Source organism: Macaca nemestrina, chromosome 17 (assembly GCF_043159975.1).
Source record: "Macaca nemestrina isolate mMacNem1 chromosome 17, mMacNem.hap1, whole genome shotgun sequence".
Lineage (NCBI taxonomy): Eukaryota > Metazoa > Chordata > Mammalia > Primates > Cercopithecidae > Macaca > Macaca nemestrina.
The window spans coordinates 16129821-16150319 of record NC_092141.1 but is presented as its reverse complement, the minus strand read 5'-3'; the positions used below and the strand labels follow the sequence as shown (position 1 = coordinate 16150319).

General features: G+C 46.3%; 1 protein-coding gene and 1 long non-coding RNA gene across 4 annotated transcripts in view; both read right to left on the bottom strand.

Annotated features, from left to right (window-relative positions):
- LOC105473499 (zinc finger protein 624) overlaps positions 1-20499 on the bottom strand; it is a 201003-nt gene that overhangs the window by 71023 nt on the left and 109481 nt on the right. The gene's annotated exons all lie outside the window — the stretch shown is intronic.
- Positions 5409-13168, bottom strand: LOC139359447 (uncharacterized). Its single transcript, XR_011615414.1, has 3 exons — positions 12844-13168; positions 11461-11738; positions 5409-6306 (listed from the first exon to the last, which is right to left on the bottom strand). It is a non-coding gene; the product is annotated as an uncharacterized lncRNA (long non-coding RNA).

Sequence of the window (20499 nt, the reverse complement as noted above, 5' to 3'; positions counted from 1 at the left end):
ACCCAGGTGGCCTGACATGGCCGAACCCCATTCACACCTTTAGTGCCTTTCCCTGAGCACACCCCACGATTAAAAGTTTCCAGCCTTTTGTTTTGGAGAAGTTGAGTTCAATCCACTCTGGTCTCTATTCCTTGCTGCCATAGTATCGCTGAATAAAACCTGTCCTCACCACTTTGACCAGTGTTGGTCAGCATCGTTTATCTTGGATAGCGTCATAATAAAACCTAACCTCTCCTGACTGACCTCCTAACCTCTCCTCTTCTTACCGTTTTTATTATCATCTCTGAAGGATAATATTATTATTAATATTATTTCTGGAGGAGCCTGAGCTCTTTCTCTTTCCCCCTCTCCCAGCTTCCCTTCTCCACTACATCTCTGTATGGCATCAATTTCAGGAATACAGCTCCCAATAAATGGAAACAGTAGAACAATCTCAGTAATCATTTTCGGAATTTCTAGAGTCCTCACTGTAACTGTTTTTTAGTTTCAGAGCTACTTGTTTCCCCCAAATAAATCAAATCAGAGAAAGCACATCTCTAGAATTAATTTTTTTTTTAAGACAGGGTCTCTCACTGTCGCCCCAGCTGGAGCGCAGTGGCGCAATCACGGCTCACCACAACCTTGAACTCCTGGGCTCAAGCACCCAGGCTTCGGAGTAGCTGGGACTACAGGTGCATACCACCACGTCAAGCTAATTTTATTTATTAGTACAGAGGAGGTCTCACTATGTTGCTCAGGCTGGTCTCAAACTCCCGGGGTCACGTTATCCTCCCACTTTGGCCTCCCAGACTGCTAGGATTACAGGTGTGAATTACCGCGCCTGGCCTAGAGTGAATCGTTAGAATCCACCTCTACTGTGATGCATCAACATAAGTTAGCAAGAACCAGTGACTTATGAGGATATGAATTCCAAACTTCAACATTTCCAAAGTCCCGCTTCTGATGGCATTTGAAGGTGACCCCTTAGAGAAAACTTATAGCGTTCTCACAGGTGCCAACATTATACTGCCTTTTGCCCAACAATTGGTTAGATATCTCAAGCAACTGACAGTGTACTGCCATGCGTTCTGCCTTAAAATAATGACGGTGCGTTTACCAAACCACTCTTCCCTCTTTTATCCTCCAAAAAATTGCTGTTCTCTCCAGGGCAGCCACAGCTGAAAGGGACGCTAGCTAATCCTCTTATCCTACCACTAGATGGCAGAACAGTCAAGTCTGGCAAATCTCTCTCCCCTCCCTGAACTTCGATGTCCACATCTTCAGTGAAGTAAAGAGTCTTCCTAACTGAAATGTACTTCCTGGTTAAACATTAGTTTGGACTCAGAGTTTGGACTCAGAGAGCAGACAGGCTCAGATTCAAGTTGAGCCTCCTCCAAGGCAGACAGGTGTTCTCCTGAGGTGCGATAAGGGTTGCACTCACGTGGAGTGAGACGGGGCAAAGCGAAGAGGGATCCAGGGAAGGGAAAGAATTGGTGCTAATCAGATGTCCTGGAGCTTAACTTGCCTGCAGTCTCATGGGTTACCATGGCAAAGTGGGGCCTGGAAGCATCAACTCCCTATATCCACATAACCCCTCCACCCCATCCCTCTGCCTCCTGAAGACCCCTGAACAGCAGAGGCCAGTCCCAACAAGGAGGCCAGCACCGGGCTCCCCATCCTCTCTGCTCCAACCCTGTGGGTGTTTGACACACCAGAAAGCAAGACTTTGGCCAGCCAGGACCCTCTGTCAGCCCCCAGCCAGGAGACAGGCTCTGGGTTCTGAGATGGGGGAAGATGCAGGCATGATGTATGCACCAGCCTTGGGACTCCTAGCAGTACTTCCTTTCTGACACACTAATTTTTCAAAACATCTTCTCATCCCTTGACTCAATGCTGTCACTAAGGCCAAGCGCCACGAGACGACTATGCCAGAAGCTCCCCAGCTAGTCGGAGCAGCACTGAGATCAGCAGATCCCAGGATCCTACCCTCCAACCTGTTGTCTTCCCAGCACACTGGATTGTAGAGAAGAGACTCTTGTGGCTTGCCACAGGGCCCTGCCCCAGCCTCCCTATCAACATGCACGGTGGTGAGATGCGGTGACGGTTTCTACATTATGACCCGCCTAGGATCAGATAGGTCTGATCTGAGGACCCTCTCGGACACTTACTAGCCATGTGACCTTGGGCATGTAGTTTAACCTATCTGTGCTTTGATACCTCATCTGTAAAATGTGAATTTTTATTGTATCTATGTTTCAAGGCCGTTGTAAGGATAAAATGAGATTGTGTGTGTTAAGGGCTTCCCATAATACCTGAGGTACAGTGCTCTGTAAATGGCAGAATCGAAAGCCAGATAGAAAATTTAATAGATAGCCACAAAAATAAACAACCCAACTTAAAAATGAGGAAAGACCTGGCTGGGCGTGGTGGCTCACGCCTAGAATCCCAGCACTTTGGGAGGCCGAGGCGGGCAGATCACGAGGTCAGGAGATCAAGACCATCCTGGCCAACATGGTGAAACCCAGTCTCCACTAAAATACAAAAAAATTAGCCAGGCATGGTGGCACGTGCTTGTAGTCCCAGCTACTCAGGAGACTGAGGCAGAGGAATCGCTTGAACCCAGGAGGTGGGGCTTCCAGTGAGCTGAGATCGCACCACTGCACTCCAGCCTGGGCAACAAGAGTGAAATTTCATCTCAAAAAAAAAAGAGGAAAGACCTTTAACAGACATTTCTCCAAAGATACTCAACATCACTAATCAGCAGGGAAATGCAAATCAAGACGACAACGAGAAATCACCTCATACCTCTTAGGATAGCCATTATTGAAAAACAAAACAAAAATCATAAAACGAATGTTAATGAGGATGTGGAGAAATCGAAGCCCTTGTGCACCATTGGTAAGACTGCAATGGCCGGGCGCGGTGGCTCAAGCCTGTAATCCCAGCACTTTGGGAGGCCGAGAAGGGCGGATCACAAGGTCACGAGATCAAGACCATCCTGGGTAATACGGTGAAACCCCGTCTCTACTAAAAAATACAAAAATCTAGCCAGGCGAGGTGGCGGGCGCCTGTAGTCCCAGTTACTCGGGATGCTGAGGCAGGAGAATGGCGTGAACCCGGGAGGCAGAGCTTGCAGTGAGCTGAGATCCGGCCCCTGCACTCCAGCCTGGGCGACAGAGCGAGACTCCGTCTCAAAAAAAAAAAAAAAAAAAAAAAAAAAGACTGCAATATGGCCCAGCCACTATAAAAACAGTATGGACTGGGCACAGTGGCTCAGTCTATAATCCTAGCACTTTGGGAGGCTGAAGTGGGAGGATTGCTTGAGCCCAGGAGTTCAGGACCAGCTTGGAGAACACAGTGAGACCCTATCTTTACAAAAAATAAAAAATTAGCCAGTTGTAGTGGCACATACCTGTAGTCCCAGCTACTTGGGGATCTGAGGTAGGAGGATGGCTTGAGCCTGGGAATTTAAGGCCACACTGAGCTATGATCAAGTCATTGGGCAACAGAGTGAGACCTTGTCTCATAAATAAATAAGCAGAGGTTCTTCAAAAAATTAAAAATAGAATTACCAAAAGATCTAGCATTCCCACTTCTGAGTATATACCCAAAAAAATAGAAAGCAAAGCCTCAATGAAACATTTGTATATCCACGTTCGTAATAGGATCATTCACAGTAGACAAAAGCCAGAAGCAACCCACGTGTCCATTAATAGATGAATGGGCAAAGAAAGTGTGGTTCATGCATTCAAAGGACTATAATTCAGCCTTAAAAAGGAAATAAATTCTGACACATACTATAGCATGGATGGACCTTGAAGACATTATGTTGTCAAATAAGCCAGTCACACAAGGACAAATATTGCATGATTCCATTTATATGAGGTATCTAAAGCAAAACAAACAAACAAACAAAACTCATAGAAGCTGAAAGGTGAATGGCGGTTACCAGGGCTTGGGGAGGAGAGATGGGGAGCTGCTGCTCAATGCATGTGGAGTTTCAGTCACACAAGATAAGAAAGTTTTAAAGTTAACAAGCCTGTACTCTACACTTACAAATTTGTTAAGAGGGTAGATTTTATCTTACATGTTTTTCACCACAATGAAAAAAAGACCGAGGCCATGTGTGGTGGCTCACACCTGTAATCCTAGCACTTTGGGAGGCCGAGGCGGGCAGATCAACTGAGATCAGGAGTTCAAGACCAGCCTGACCAACATGGAGAAACCCCGTCTCTACTAAAAATACAAAATTAGCCAAGTGTGGTGGCTCATGCCTGTAATCCCAGCTACTCGGGAGGCTGAAGCAGGAGAATCGCTTGAACCCAGGAGGCAGAGGTTGTGGTGAGCCGAGATCATGCCATTGTACTCTAGCCTGGGTGACAGAGCAAGACTCCGTCTCCAAAAAACAAACAAACAAACAAAACCGAGAGAGAGCTGTCCATTTGCAAGTCTTAAGGAAGCCACACTCTTCCCATCTAAGCCCAACTTCCCTCCCTTGCCATCTGTGGCAACTGCAGCTTCCATTAGGCATCCCTGATAACCAAGAAACTGTTAATTTTTCTTCCTGCCCCCTTCCCCGAAGGAGAGCTAGCCTAGACTGGCCGTACTTACAGGATTCAAGAATGGAGGAAAGGGCTTTTTCCTTCTTTCAAGTTGTCTCTAGTTCATGGTTTATTTTTTCAGGAAGTGTTTGTTGAGTGTCTACTATATGCCAAGCACTGTGGTAGACTTTGGAAACACAATATTGGATAGGACCAGCAGGACCCTGCTCTTGGGGAATTTACTTTCTAATAAACAAACAAGGTGGCTGGGCGTGGTGGCTCATGACTGTAATCCTAAGACTTTGGGAGGCTAGCGGATTGCCTGAGTTCAGGAGTTTGAGACCAGCCTGGGCAACACGGTGAAACCCTGTCTCTACTAAAAAAAAAAAAAAAAAAAAAATTAGCCAGGCATAGAGGCGTGTGCCTGTAGTCTCAGCTACTGGGGAGGCTGAGGCAGGAGAACTGCTTGAACTCGGGAGGCAGAGGTTGCAGTGAGCCGAGATTGAGCCACTGCACTCCAGCCTGGGCAACAGAGTGAGACTGTCTCCAAAAATAAAGTAAAATAAAATAAAATAAACAAGTTAACTTTGGGAGGTGTCGAGTGCTATGATGCGCCTAAGGCATGTCCTAAAGTTCTCTCTGAAGAGGGGATGACTGCCTTGAGACTTAAAGTGAGAAGAATCAAGCCAGCAAGGATAAGGTCCTGACAGAAAAGGGCATGCCGTGTCTAAAGAACAGAGAGAAGGCCAGTGTGGCCCCAGCACAGTGAGCGAGAGGGAAACTGGAGATGCAGCCAGCACCGGACTGTGCAGGGCTTCATAAACTGAAGTAGAAGCAAAAGCAAAATGTAAATTAATATTGCAATAGATTGTGCTGAGAGATATTGTCAGCTACTAACATGCAAGTCACTTGCTGAAGGATAGTACCCAAGGATGTCCTTGAGTTCTCACCCAGGATCTGTAATTGCTGCCTGTGTGACTCTAAGCCAGGGGTTCTCAAACTCAGGTATGCATTTGAGTCACCTGGAGATCTTGTACAATGGGCTCCTGGGCCCCACCCCAGAGTTTCTAACCTGGAAAGGGCCCAGAGTTTGCATGTCTACCAAGTTCACAGGTGGTGGTGACACGCTTGTCCTTGGACCACATGTTGAGAACCATGCTGTAATGATCCTCTCCAGCAAGTCAGTGATTCTCTCTGAGCCTTTTTCAGTGATTCTCTCTGAGCCTTTTTCTTCTGTGAAAGTGCCCTTCTGACCTGATTGATGTAATCATTAGATGAGATAAAGTACAAAGCATAAAGCCCTTTTTAAAGAACAAAAAAGACAGACACACAGAATGATCACCTTAACGGTGTTCACTAAGCCCCCTTCCTGTGTGCTTCCTTCACAGCTGGTACAGAATTTCACATATGACACGAGCAGCTGACTGCTTGGGAGCAATGCCTGTTTTATTCCATTCACTCTACGTTTGTCTAATTCTCTAAATACATAGGAGAACCTCTGGTGCTGGAGAATAGAGAGCTGCCCGCCCTGCCTGGGAGAAACCTTCAGATGCGCCCCCGTTGTTCCCCCGCCGACAGAGGCTTGATGCCGCTTCAAGTGCCCGCAGTTATTTTTGTCAGCCATCCTCTCCTCCCACTCCTCCCAAAGAAAGCACTCGGTGAGTCATCGGGAGACCCGGAGATATCTGACGGTTGCTCAGCTGGTATCCGGCCATTGAGGGGAAGGAGGAATGTGTTGGTGTCCCCTTGGACTCTCCTTGAAGAAACTGCATAGATTCACAGACTCCTGGAAAATCAGAATCCAGAATGTGTGCATGATACACATTTGGTGTGTGTGTTTATTTGTATTCACTCGCGGATTCAACAAATATTTGTTGAATACCTGCCATCTATCAGACTTGTTTTAGGCTCTGAGGACACAGCATGTACAAAACAACAAAGCGCCTGTCATGGGGTTTATGTGCGTAATAGTCACTCGTGGAGTGTGTACCGAAAGTCGTGAGATGTGTAGTCTGGCAGGGAAGAGAGTCAGCCATCAAACGGATGTGGTGAGTGTTATGGCACTGAGATGGAGAGATATATTGGGTGGCATATGGAGGAGCACAGGGGAGAAGGAGGCTCCCAAATGGGCAGCCTGATAAGTGGACATTAAATGGTGAGCGGCGTCTTCCAGGTTCATTCAAGGGAGATTGTTCTCCATTGAGTTGACCCCAAAAATGCATACATTGAAGTATCCTAACATATGACCCCTTTCTCCTTTCCAATTTCTTTCTATGCTGGCCCCAACCCTAGGTCTTGGAGGTACGTAGCTTATTGTCCGGTTTCAGTTTCACAGCTGGAGAGAAACTTTGCCTCAGGAAGTATACTTGGAGTCTCACCCATACTGGGTTAAGATGAGATTTAGATGAGATTTTGAACTTAAAAGTTGGTGCTGCAAAGAGTTAAGATTTGGATACTGTTGGGATGGGGTGAGTGTATTTTGCATGTGAGGATGACATTCATTTTTAGCCAGAGGGAGAAGCGTTATGGGCTGACTTATGGTCCCTCCAATATTATTCATTGAAATCTAATACCCACAACCTCAGAATAGGACCGTATTTGGAGATAGGTCTTTAAAGAAGTAACTAAGTCAAAATGAGGTCATTAGGGTGGGCCCTAGTCCAGTAGGACTGGTGTCCTTATAAGACGCGATTAGGACACAGACACCCACAGAGACACCCACAAAAGGATGACCATGAAAAGACTCAGGGAGAAGATGCCATCCACAAGCAAGGAGAGAGGCCTCTGAAGGAACCAACCCTGCCAACACCTTGATCTTGAACTTCTAGCCTCTGGAATTGGGAAGAAACAACTTTCTGTTGTTTAAACCACCCGGGCTGTGGTACTTTGTTATGACAGTTCTAGCAAATGAATACAGAGGTGTTTGTGAAAAGGAAGCAGCACAGTGTGGTAGGGCAGAGTAGTGCACACTGGGCACATTCAAACAGTTCTGCAGACTTGGAGTATAGGGTGCAAGGGATGGAGGGCAGGCTGGAGAGACGGGCAGCAGCCCGGCATGAAGGGCCTCTGGTGATAAGGATTTGGAACTTAATCCAGCGTTCAAGGTATTGAGGTGTTGAAAGAATGAAGTCAGGCTGGGCACAGCGGCTCATACCTGTAATCCCAGCACTTTGGGAAGCCGAGGCAGGCAGGCCACGAGGTCAGGAGTTCGAGACCAGCCTGGCCAACATGGCGAAACACCATCTCTACTAAAAATATGAAAATTAGCCTGGGGTGGTGGCAGATACCTGTAATCCCAGCCATCGGGAGACTGAGGGAGGCGAATCACTTGAACTCGGGAGGCAGAGGTTGCAGTGAGCCTAGAGTATGCCATTGCATTCCAGCCTGGGCAACAAAAGCAAGACTCTATCTCAAATAATAAATAAATAAAGGATGAAGTCAGAAACAATGCTGTATTGCAGATATAATACAATGCTGTATTATAGAGAGATCATTTAAAGGAGGGAAGGAGGAGCCAAAAGGAGAGAAGAACTGGAGGCAAGAAGATAGGGGTCACACTGACAGACATTAAACATGGGTCAGACACGGTGGCTCATGCCCGTAATCCCAACACTAATGGGAGGCCGAGGTGGATGGATCACGAGGTCAGGAGTTCAAGACCAGCCTGGCCAACATGATGAAACCCTGTCTCTACTAAAAATACAAAAATTAGCCAGGCATGGTGGCACGCGCCTGTAATCCCAGCTACTCGGGAGGCTGGGGCAGGAGAATCGCTTGAACCCAGGAGGCGGAAGTTGTAGTGAGCCAAGATCACGCCACTGCATTCCAGCCTGGGTGACAGAGCAAGACTTTGTCTTGGGAAAAAAAACAAACAAACATGATTCTGACTGAGACTAAGGCAAGAGTAGCCAGGATGGAGAGGTAGGGTCCCACAGTGATGCTGGGAATGTAGAATCCACAACAGTTGGCTGCAAGTTGGATGAGGAGCAGGGAAATGCTGAGGAAACGAGAAGCGAGAGGAGCAAGGGTGTGGGGAGGAAGCAACCTCCACTCTGCACGTGTTGAGTTTGAGGTGTGATTGCTAAAGCACAGGGGTGTGCTCTGACTCCACACGCGCAATTGAGAACCAGCCCCTGCGGAAGGAAACTGAACCAAAGGCCTTGGAGGAGACCACCTGGGACAAGAAGCTGGACAAGGGCAGATCAGTGGGCCAATGTGCCATGTGGTATACTGAAGGAAGGCGGGGAATCTCTGAGGAAGACAGAGAGGTGATGTCAAAGAGGAAGAAGGCAAACTAGGAAGGAACAGGGTCTTGACCCCTACTGCATTGAGAAACAAGAGGGTGGAGAAAACCCCAGACAGGAAAGAGCAGTCGCAATGGCAAATGCGGTAGACAGGTCAACATGAGGACTTGGAACTTGCCCAAGAGAGTGGCTCAAGAGAGTGAACTGAGCCCCTGCCAATAAATAAATATTTGCAGAATGAATGAAAAATCCCTGGAAGTTGAGACTATGAGCACCATCTCCAAAGAGCGATCACTGCTGTATCATTTTATGACTTTCCGATATTGTACCAGGAATCCCCTCTTCCAAGTTGTCACTGAAATGACTAAAAGAGTATGAAAGTAGAGGACGATTACACTAGACATAAGAAGAAAACAGCTGCTGAGGCCTTAGACACCTCAAGGAACTTCTGCAAGGCATGGCGGAAGTAAGAGTAGATTCCAGGAAGTGCCTGCAGACCTTTAAGTCACCATGCGCAGAGAAAAGTGGAAAACAGCAAAACCCCAGCAACATCCCGAGCATTGGCAAAAGGCATATTCTGTTGCACACATCACAAGTAGGGGTACGCCAACCACTGTGCCAGGTGTGGAAACACTGCAAGAACCAAGACAGATGGAACCTGGCCCTCAGGAAGCTTAATTCTGGTAGGAGAGGTGGACAGTAAACAAGTAAACACATCAAGCAGGGAATCACAGAGTATGATAAGTATGATGAATGAAATAAACTAGTATGGGCCGGGCACGGTGACTCACGCCTGTAATCCCAACACTTTGGGAGGCTGAGGCAGGTGGATGACCTGAGGTCAGGAGTTCAAGACCAGTCTGGCCAACATGGTGAAACCCCGTCTCTACTAAAAATATACAAAAATTAGCTGGACATGGTGGCACACACCTGTAATCCCAGCTACTCGGGAGGCTGAGGGAGCAGGACCCCTTGAACCCATGAGGCGGGGGTTGCAATGAGCTGAGATTGTGCCACTGCACTCCAGCCTGGGTGACAGAGTGAGACTCTGTCTCAAAAACATAAAAGAAATAAACTAGCAGTAGCCAATAGAAACTGGACAGGGACTAGTTAAGATGTATGGCAGTCAGTTTATCTTCTGAAATTTTCCAGCTTGAGTTAAATGACAGATCTCATGTATCATCGTGTTGTAGGATCTGTCACATTTTGCAGTTAGAATTTTCTCCTGTCACGTTTTGGACAGCCACCACTGCCACTGTAGGAGTGGTGGGGGAGGGGTTGTTGGGAAAAAATTCTGTGATTTGCTCCCTGAGGCTACACTTTGAGTCCCTGGGTCAAAGTAGCAGGGATGGGAGGCAAAGATGAGCCAGCAGAAGTGGAAGGGGACAGTGACCATACCCCAATGTCACAGAGTACACACAAGAAACAATGTACAGCCGTTGTTTATGCCCATTCCTTATTTCTCCTGATAACACAGCCTGCTCCAGCCACAGCAGGGAAGCTCAACCCGAGTCCCTCCCAGGATTTTCAAATGGGAGACATGGAGGACGCTTCCTCTTTGACCCAGCAGCTGTGAGGATACGAGCTCAGAGATGACGATGCTTTTTCCCTGCTGTGTGAAGAGGCTTAACTGCAGAAAGAGAGAATGAAGCCAACACACCCAAAGCAGTAGGGATAAGAGGTGGAGAATATGTGCCCTGCTGGTCCGGCTGTCCCTGTGGCCAGCTGCACCCCATCACTTCCTATGCTTTGGTTCTCTGAGCCTCTTCCTTTTCTGCCTAAACTGCTTTCAGGTGAGTTTCTACAATTTGCAACTATATTAGGGTTCTCCAGAGGAAAAGAACCAACAGGGTACGTGTGCGTGTGTGTGTGTGTGTGTGTGTGTGTGTGTGTGTGTGCAGAGAAAGAAAGAGCCAGAGACAGAGAGAGATTTATTATAAGGAATTCGCCTGTGCAATTATGGAGGCTGAAACTTCCCCAGATCTGCAGTCAGCAAGTTGAAGACCCAGGAGTGTACATTCCAGTCTGAAAGCCACAGGCTCAAAACCCAAGAAGAGCAGATGTTTCTGTTTGAGACCAAAGACAGAAAAAGACCAATGTCCTGGTCCCCACAGTCAGGCAGGAAGGGGTTTCCTATTACTCAGCCTTTATGTACTACCCAGGCCTTCAACTGACGGGATGCAGCCCACCCACATCAGAGAGAACAATTGGCCTCACTCAGTCTACAGATTCAAATTCTAACCTCATCCAGAAACACCTTCACAGACACAGCAGAATAATGTTTGACCAGATATCTGGGCCTTTAGTGGCCCAGTTGAGCTGACACATAAAATGGACCATCAGAGTAGCCTAAGTGTCTAATCGTGATGACGTAGCTGAAATCACACAGAGTGGGGATCACATCACCACCTACTCCTGCAGTCAAGGCTGTACTAAACAAAGTAAGAGCCCCTCGATGGCAGGCTTGAGCTTGCACTGCTCCTACCAGTTAGCAGAGGGGACCCAAGCTAACCTCAGGGGCAAAGATCCCAGCCATGTTTGCCTCATTCAGAGATCTCTCTGCTTCCTGAGGCTCCTAGCATCAAAATAGGCTTTTGGGGATTGGCTGTTTACTGGCTAGGGTGAGCTAAGCTGCTGTGACAAGTAGACCTAAAGATGTATATTGGCTCAAACACGGGAGTTTACTTCTCACTCACATAAGAGACTGCAGTATGTGTTTTCAGCTGGTGGGCAGCTCTCTGCCATAAGGTGATGCAGGGATCCAGGCTCCCATCATGGCTCTCCTATAAAGCCTAGTTGTCATCTACATCTTGCCAGCAGAAGGAGAAAGGGAATTTTCAGAAGCCTTGGCCAGAGTGTCGCACATCACTTTAGGTCTTGTTCCACTGGTGGCAACTAGTGAAATGGCCATACTAAACTGCAAAGAAGGCTGGAAAATGTAATCTGGTCTTGCATCTTGTTGTAACTTCCATCACTACAAAAGGAGAACACGATTGGGGTGGACAGAAAAGTCTGCTTTCTGAGAGAACTAAATGGCTGGCACTGGGGCATTTGGATTCTAGTTCTAGACCAGGATTTCTTAATCTTCACACCACTGGCATTTTAGACTGGAAAATTTTTTGTTGCAGAAAGGAGGCTGTCCGGGCATTGTAGGATGTTTAGCAACATCCCTGGCTTCTACTCACTTGATGCCAGTAGCTCCCTCAACCCCAGTCATGACAATGGAAAATGTCTCCAAACATTGCCACATGTCCCTTAGACACAAAATCACCCTCCGGTGTTCTAGACAACAAGAGGAATGGTCAGAATCTTCTGTCAACTGGAGACGAAATGTAATGAAGTGGCATGCTCACACTTCCTCTCTGTCACTTGGAAAGTGTGGCTACCAGTTTTTGCTCACAATATTGACAGAATAGCTGAGATGCTGACTTGAAGTTTCAGGGAGAACTGAGTGGTAATGACTTCGAGCCCTCAGGCTCTTTAGTGAGAGAGTAACGCCATGAGAATAATGCCCAGGGATTCTGCAAATGCTCATCACAGCCAGAGCAGCACGAAAGGAAATGCCCTGTTAAGCTTTTTCACTTCCTGCCACACAAAAGTCAGAATAGGTCAGGTGCAGTGGCTTATACCTGTAATCCCAACACTTTGAGAAGCCAAGACAGGAGGATGGCTTGAGCGTAGGAGTTCAAGACCAGCCTGGGCAATGTGGTGAGACCCGGTCTCTACAAAAACTTTTAAAAATTACCTGGGTATTCGCCAGGCGTGGTGGCTCACACCTGTAATCCCATCATTTTGGGAGGCCGAGGCAGGTTGATCACCTGAGGTCAGGAGTTCGAGACCAGCCTGGCCAATATGGTGAAACCTCGTCTCTACTAAAAGTACAAAGATTAGCTGGGCGTGGTGGCATGCGCCTGTAGTCCCAGCTACTCGAGAGGCTGAGGCAGGAGAATTGCTTGAACCCAGGAGGCAAAGGTTGCAGTGGGCTGAGATCACACCACTGAACTCCAGCCTGGGCAACAGAGCGAGACTCTGTCTCAAAAAATAAAAATAAAAATAAAAATAAATTTAAAAAAAATTACCTGGATGTGGTGGCATGTCCCTGTAGTCTCAGCTACTCAGGAGGCTGAGGAGGGAGAATCACTTGAGCCCAGGAATTCGAGGCTGCAGTGAGCCGTGATCACGCCATTGCACTCCAGCTCCAGCCTGGGTGACAGAGCAAGACCTTGTTTCAAAAAAAAAAAAAAGGCAAACTCATACTGGCTTTTCTGCATGAACAGACTTTCTGAGTTATTTGTGTGCATTCCCCGAAAGGTCTGTGAGAGACAAGATTTTTTGATACTTGCTTAACACAAGACAATGTTTCTAAACACTTGTAAAGTTCTTGTTCTTTCTGAATGTGGTGAGCTAGAGAGTAGACAGATCCCTAGGAAAGATATTTCTTTGCAGGAAATGGGCTTCCCTATTATAACAAGTGAAAATTCATTGCAGCCTGATGAAAACCAGAAATAATACCATCCAGCAAAGCTGCAGGATGCTTTACCTCCTGGAACCAGCCGTATTGTTCTAACTTCATAGGAAACTGATTTTCTGGTTGTAGCTGATGGGGATTACTTCGTGTTCCATGGAGATCTTTGGGACAAGCTGTAGTCTCAGACAATGAACTCTAGGTTTCTGCGTCACTGCCAGCATAAAATATTAGTCTCCTGATTCACGGAGAATATGCTAGACTCTTGAACATTAAGTAAAGACAGTTACATAAGTATTTTTTATTAGAAAGCTACTTGTGAGAGATAAACTACAAGGTCATAATCAATAAGGCTCAATTTGAAACACTGCTAAGAAAAGAGAATGAGACTTTTTTTTTGCTGCTGGAGTTACAGACTTACGTCAGACTGAGATTTGTGTGCAAATATCTAAGTACTCATACTCCTCTGACTGAGTGCAGTGGCTTGTGCCTATAAATCCTAACACACTGGGAGGCCAAGTGGAAGGATCCTTTGGGGCAGGGAGTTCAAGACCAGCCTGGGCAACGTAGCGAGATTCTCTCTTTACTAAAAAATACAAAATTAGCCAAGTGTGGTGGCATGCAGTGTAGTCCCAGCTGCTCAGTAGGCTGAGTTGGGAGGATCCCTTGAACCCAGGAGTTCAAGGCTGCAGTGAGCTATGATCATGCCACTGCACCTCAGCCTGGGCAACAGAGTAAGACCCTATCGCAAAACAAAAAATAAACAAATAAAAAAGTACCCCTTCTGATTATGAGCAATTTGGGTCAGAATAAGCATTTGATATTTCACAAACCCATGTCCATCACTCTCTCCAAATAGGCCTGAAAACACTAGACTTTTAGGCTTTCTGCTAGTTTCTACATAGTCTAGAAGCAAGAATGAATAAATCGGATAAGTAGTCTTGCGTTGCCGATTGATGGTTCTAACTTCAAGGCGATCCTGTCACCCTCCTGCTCAGAATCTGTCCTACAGGCCATTCCCATGGCCTACAGGGAGTGTCCAGCACCTCATCCAGCCAGAGACGCCTGTGGTCTGGCCTCTGCTTCCTTCTCTACACTATCTGCTGCTGGCCCAGGCTTTCTCTGTCACCTCGAGCCCCAAAGAACCAAGTGCAGAGCCATGAACACACCACAACATGTCAGGCCCCTGCATTGCTCAGATTTCTCCCTCCCCAACCCCTAAAGCTTGGTGACTACTTGTTCAGGCTTGAGAAATCAGGTCACATGTTACACTTTCCAGAAAGGCTTCCGGACTTGCCCTGTAGCCCGCTAGAAGAACCAGCCACTCCGTCCCCTGTATTCCTCGGGTCACCTATAGGCTTTTATCACCCAGAATACTCTAGAGCACTCTGTTGCATACATTGCTTAGCTGTGTGCCTCATCTCTCTGAAACCATGAGCTCTGAGGACAGGGACAGTGTCTTATTCTTCTTGGGAGCCCCAGTGCCTGACACAGGATCTGGAGAATGTTTATTCACTAATAAGAGTTTATTGAGGCCAGGTATGGCAGCTCACGCCTGTAATCCCAGCACTCTGGGAGGCTGAGTTGGGACAATTGCTTCAGCCCCAGAGTTTGTAGACCACCCTGGGCAACATAATGAGTCTCTGTCTCTACTGAAAAAGGAAAAATGTGCTGGGCATGGTGGCATGCCTGTAGTCCTAGCTACTTGAGAGGTTGAGGCAGGAGAATCACTTGAGTCCAGGAGTTTTAGACTAGCGTGAACTATGATCATGCCACCACACTGCAGCCTGGGCAACAAAGCAAGACCCCAGCTCTTAAAAAATGATAATAAATCAATAATTGTTTTAAAAAAGAGTTTACTGAACAAAAAAAATGAACAATACTGCACATGCCAATGCTGATATGTCACTCTTCATTTTTTAATTGCGGTAAAAAATATACATAACATAAAATTTACTATCTCAACCACTTTTGAGTGTACAGTTCAGCAGCGTTAAGTACATTCACTTTTTTTTTTTTTTTTGAGACAGAGTCTCACTCTGTCGCCCAGGCTGGAGTGCAGTGATGTGATCTTGGCTCACTGTAACCTCTGCCTCCTGGGTTCAAGCGATTCTCCCGCCTCAGCCTCCTGAAGAGCTGGGATTACAGGCGTGTGCCACCATGCCTGGCTAATTTTTGTATTTTTTGTAGACACGGGGTTTCTCCATGTTGGTCTCAAACCCTTGACCTCAGGTGATCCACCTGCCTCGGCCTCCCAAAGTGCTGGGATTACAGACATAAGCCACCACGCCTGGCCACATTCACATTACTATGCAACCATCACCATCATCTATCTACAGAATTCTCCCCATATTGGGAAACCCAGACTCTCCATCTATCTACAGAACTCCACCTCCATCTTGGGAAACAAAAACTCTACCCATTAAACAGTAACTTTAGAGATTTGACTATTCTCTAAATAGAGATAAGAGGAGAGGATTATTCTCCTCTTATCCTAGCCTCTGGCAACCACCATTCTACTTCTTTTTTTTTAATTTAATTTATTTTTTGTAGAGAGAGGTTCTCACTATGTTGCCCAGGCTGGCCTCAAACTCTCACCCTCAAGCAATCCTCTTCCCTTGGCCTCTCAAAGCGCTGAGATTATAGGCACGAGCCACTACCCTAGGCCCACCATTCTACTTTCTGTCTCTATGAAATTAACTGCTCTAGGAATCTCATATAAGTAGAATCTTACAATAGCTCTTCTTTTGTGTCTGCCTTATTTCATTCAGCATAATGTCCTCAAGGTTTAGCCATGTTGTAGCATTTGTCAGGATTTCCTTCTTTTCAAGCATTCCACTGTCTGTGTATTCCACATTTGTTTATCCATCATCTGTTGATAGACACTGGGGTTGATTCCTCCTTTCGGCTATTGTGAAGAATGCTGCTGTGAACATGGGGTTACAGGTCATCTGACTAAGTCCCTGCTTCCGTCTCATTTGGGTGTATACCCAGAGGTGGAATTGCCAGATCATATAGAAATCCTATCTTTAATTTTTTGAGGCACTGCCATATTGTTTTCCATAGCTGCCGTGCCATTCTACATTCCCACCAGCAGGGCACAAGCGTTCTAATTTCTCCACATCCCGGCTAACACTTTTTATTTTCTGTTAGGAGGCTCCTCTTATACTGACCCATGAAAAACGGCAAAAGCACAACTATGGTAGGCAGAACAATGCCCCTCTCCCCAAGGAGACTCACAACCGTATCCCCCAAACCGCTGAATATGTTACCCTACATGGCAAGAGGGACATTGCAGATACGATTGTATTAAGGATCTTGAGATCGGAACATTGTACAAGAATATCTGCATGGGCCTACTGGAATCACAAAGGTCCTTATAAGACGGGGGCAGGAGGATCAGGGAGAGAAAGATAAGAACAAAAACAGGCCAGAGTGATGTGATTGCTGGAAGGGGCCATGAGCCATGGAATTCAGGCAACTAACTCCTACAAGCTGGGACAGGTGAGGAAACAAATTCTCTTGAGAGCCTCTGGAAGGCGGGCAGCTCTGCACACCTTGACTGTAGCCTTGCGAGACCCACTTCAGAATTCTGACTTCCAGATCTGTGAGATAATAGAACCGTGTTGTTTTAAGCTGCCAAGTTTGTGGTAACTGGTTACAGCAGCTCTCGGTATCTAATAGAACCACCTAATTGAAAAACAGACAAAAGATGTGATCAGGCATTTAACTGTAAAGGCAACAGATGGACCAGTACAGATGAAGAGATGGTCGACAGCACCAGCTGTCTTAGTCAGCTCTGGCTGCCATAACAAAATACCATAGGCTGGGGGGCTTACACCGCAGCCATTTATTTTCTCACAGTCCTGGAGGCTGGAAGTTGCTGGGAACCAAGTCAGGTTCCTGCAAGGGTGCTGTTCTTGGCTTGTATGCAGCCGTCTTCACGCTGTGTTCTCACATGGCCTTTTTGGTGGATTGGGTGGCACTCACCATGATCTTCTTACAAGGGCATTAATCCCATACTCAGGACTTCAACTAAATCTAATTACTTCCCAAAGTCCCCATCTCCAAATATCTTCACCCTGGCGATTCAGATTTCAATATACAAATTTTGGGGGACATAATTCAGTCCATAGCATTTCACCCCAGTGCCTCCCCCAAAATTCGTGTCCTTAAAGCATACAAAATACATTTATTCCATCCCAACATAATCAAAAGTCTTAACTCATTCCAGCATCAGCCCTAAAGTCTGAAGTCCAAGGTCTGATCTAAATGTTATCTAAATCAGATATGGGTGAGACTCAAGGTATGATTTATCTCAGGAAAACCTTCCTCTCCAGCTGTGAACCTGCGAAGCCAGAGAAGTAAGCACTGTATTATGTGCTTACAAAATGCAGTAGTGGGACAGGCATAGGATAAACATTCCCATTTCAAAAAGGAGAAATAAAAAGGAAGGAAGGAGTGACAAGTTCCACGTAAGCAAAAACCCAGCCTATGGTATTTATGTAAATGAAGGCTCAAATTGGATTCCATTTTAGATGGCCAGGTAATCAGAAAAAATTAATAAGCTTATCAATAAAAGCATTGGAGGGAAGCAGAGGATATGGATAACAGGAATCCAATGCTAGGGGCAGTAATTTGCTGTAGCCACTTTAGAAAACAATCCAGCATTAATCTTAAAGTTAAATAATTCCACTCCTAGGACTATACCAGGTGTAGGTGGAGAACGTATAAGAATATTTGAGGCAAGAATATTTTGAGGTGAGCATGGTGGCTCACGCCTGTAATCCCAGCACTTTGGGAGGCCAAGGCAAGCGGAGCACGAGGTCAAGAGATCGAGACCATCCTGGCCAACATGGTGAAACCCCGTCTCTACCAAAAATACAAAAATTAGCCGGGCATGGTGGTGTGTGCCTGTAGTCCCAGCTACTCGAAAGGCTGAGGCAGGATAATCGCTTGAACCCAGGAGGTGGAGGTTGCAGTGAGCCAAGATTGTGCCACTGCACTCCAGCCTGGGCGACAGAGCGAGACTCCGTCTCAAAAAAAAAAAAAAGAATATTTATAGCAACGCCCTTCACAATAGCAAAAACCTACAATTTGAATGGCCATCTAGAGGAGAGTGGAGGAATAAATCAAGATACAAAGGACACAGAATGAATGAACTCCAGTGACAGGCAGCAATGAGGATGATTCTTACCAATACGATAGTATGTGGGGAAAAAAAGTCTCTTCAAAAAAAAAAAGTACTGCAGAATGTATTTTTATCAAGTTAGAAACAAGCAAAATAGAAATAGACACCCTTTAGGAACACATATAGATAAAATACAACAGCCTAAAAATGTGGAACCAGAGAAAATGTGGGGTGGGGGTAGGATAAAGCAAGGCTGGGTATGATTTGAAGTTAAAATGTGGACAACAGGTACATGTAGATTCAATAGACTAGTCTCTAGTTTTGTGTATTTTTGACATTTTCCATTATAAAAAAGAAAGTTTCAAATAATATGAAGAGAAAAGGAAGGAATGATGAACATCGGATTCAGGATGCAGGTATTGACATGGGGGGAGGCAGAGCAATGGGATGGCAGAGAACCCTACGAGTCAGTGTCACTTCTTGTCAAGGATCTGGCTTGGTTCTGTTTTGTTTTGCATGGTGAGTTCATGGACTCCTCTTATGTAATGGATTAAATAACCAAATTAAAGCAAGCCATGCACGGAGCAATGAAGAAATAATTAGAAAATAGAGGGGAAAAGCATGAAGGCAGCTCGCCCACAGTTCTCAGTGGCACTCAGTGGATGGGTCCCAGGATGCGTCCTTCTGGTGCTCTGTTTGCAAGGAGAGAGCTTACACCTCGTGGAGACCTGGATGCCAGTTCTCCTGCCCTCCACTGGCTCTCTCTCCTGCAGAGGACATTTCTCTCGTCAGTGTTTCTGAACATTTGACAGTATGCTGTCTGCCAAAGGCCTGGGCCAAGTATCCTAGGGCTTCTAGGTTCCCGATTAAAGGCTGGGCTGGATGTTTGGGATGTCACACAGGCGTTTTCTTGTACTGTCCAGTTTTTTTGGATGAAAATGTAGGGGTCTGTATTCATCCCTGGCATATGTCATTATTTAGGGACTCAGAAACATTTTACCTGGTCACCAAAGTCAGTCACCAGTGTTGGGGCCAGTCGCAGTGGCTCACACCTGTAATCCCAGCACTTGGAGAGACCAAGGCAGGCAGATCACCTGAAGTCATGAGTTCGAGACCAGGCATGGCCAACATGATGAAACCCCATCTCTACTGAAAATACAAAAATTAGCCAGACTTGGTGGCAAACGCCTGTAATCCCAGCTACTCAGGAGGCTGAGGCATGAGAATCAGTTGAACCTGGGAAATGGAGGTTGCAGGGAGCTGAGATCGTGCCACTGCACTCCAGCCTGGGTGACAGAAGGAGACTCTGTCTCAAAAAAAAAAAAAAAAAAAGCAAGAAAGAAAAAGAAAAAGAAAAAAAAGAAGTCACTAGGTTTGGAAGAGCTGCCAAAAGAGAAGTGGACTCACCCGGGCACCCTAGAAAAGGGGTGGAGTGTTTCTTCTTTGAGAAGAAAATAAACTTATAAAAAAAGAAGTTATTCAATTATATATAGTGCTATAGTTTGGACGTTTGTTCCCAAAAACCTCATGTCAAAATGTATCCCCAATTTGGGGCGTGGGGCCTAAGGGGAGGTGTTTGGGTCATGAGGACAGATCCCTCGTGAATAGAGTAATTCCCTGGGGTAGTTGGGGGTGAATGAGCTCTCGCTCTATTAGTCGCTGAGAGAGCTGGTTGTTGAAAAGACCCCGCACCCCCTCCCTCTCTCTCGCCTCCTCTCTTGCCATGTGATCTGCACACACCAGGTCCCTCTCACCATCTGCCATGAGTGGAAGCACCCTGACGCCCTCACCAGACGCCTAGTCTTGAACTTTTCCAGACATCAGAATCATGAGTCAAATAAACCTTTTTTCTTTATAAGTTACCCAGTCTCAGCTGTTCCTTAAAGCAACACAAAACAGACTACGACACTTGGTAAATCATGGTAAGGAATACTTTATTTGGGACCATTGCAATAGACGTAGGGACCACTGCAATAGGGTCTTGCAGTAGGGGGAGAGACTGGGTTCAACTCTGAATACAGCTGGTGCAAGTGGGAGTTTATAGCCAAGAAGCAGGGTGAGGGTCAGTGGATGGAAAATTACTAAGAGGAAACGTCAGAGGTAAGGGGGATTCTGGCTAAACCCACCTAATAGGATTCT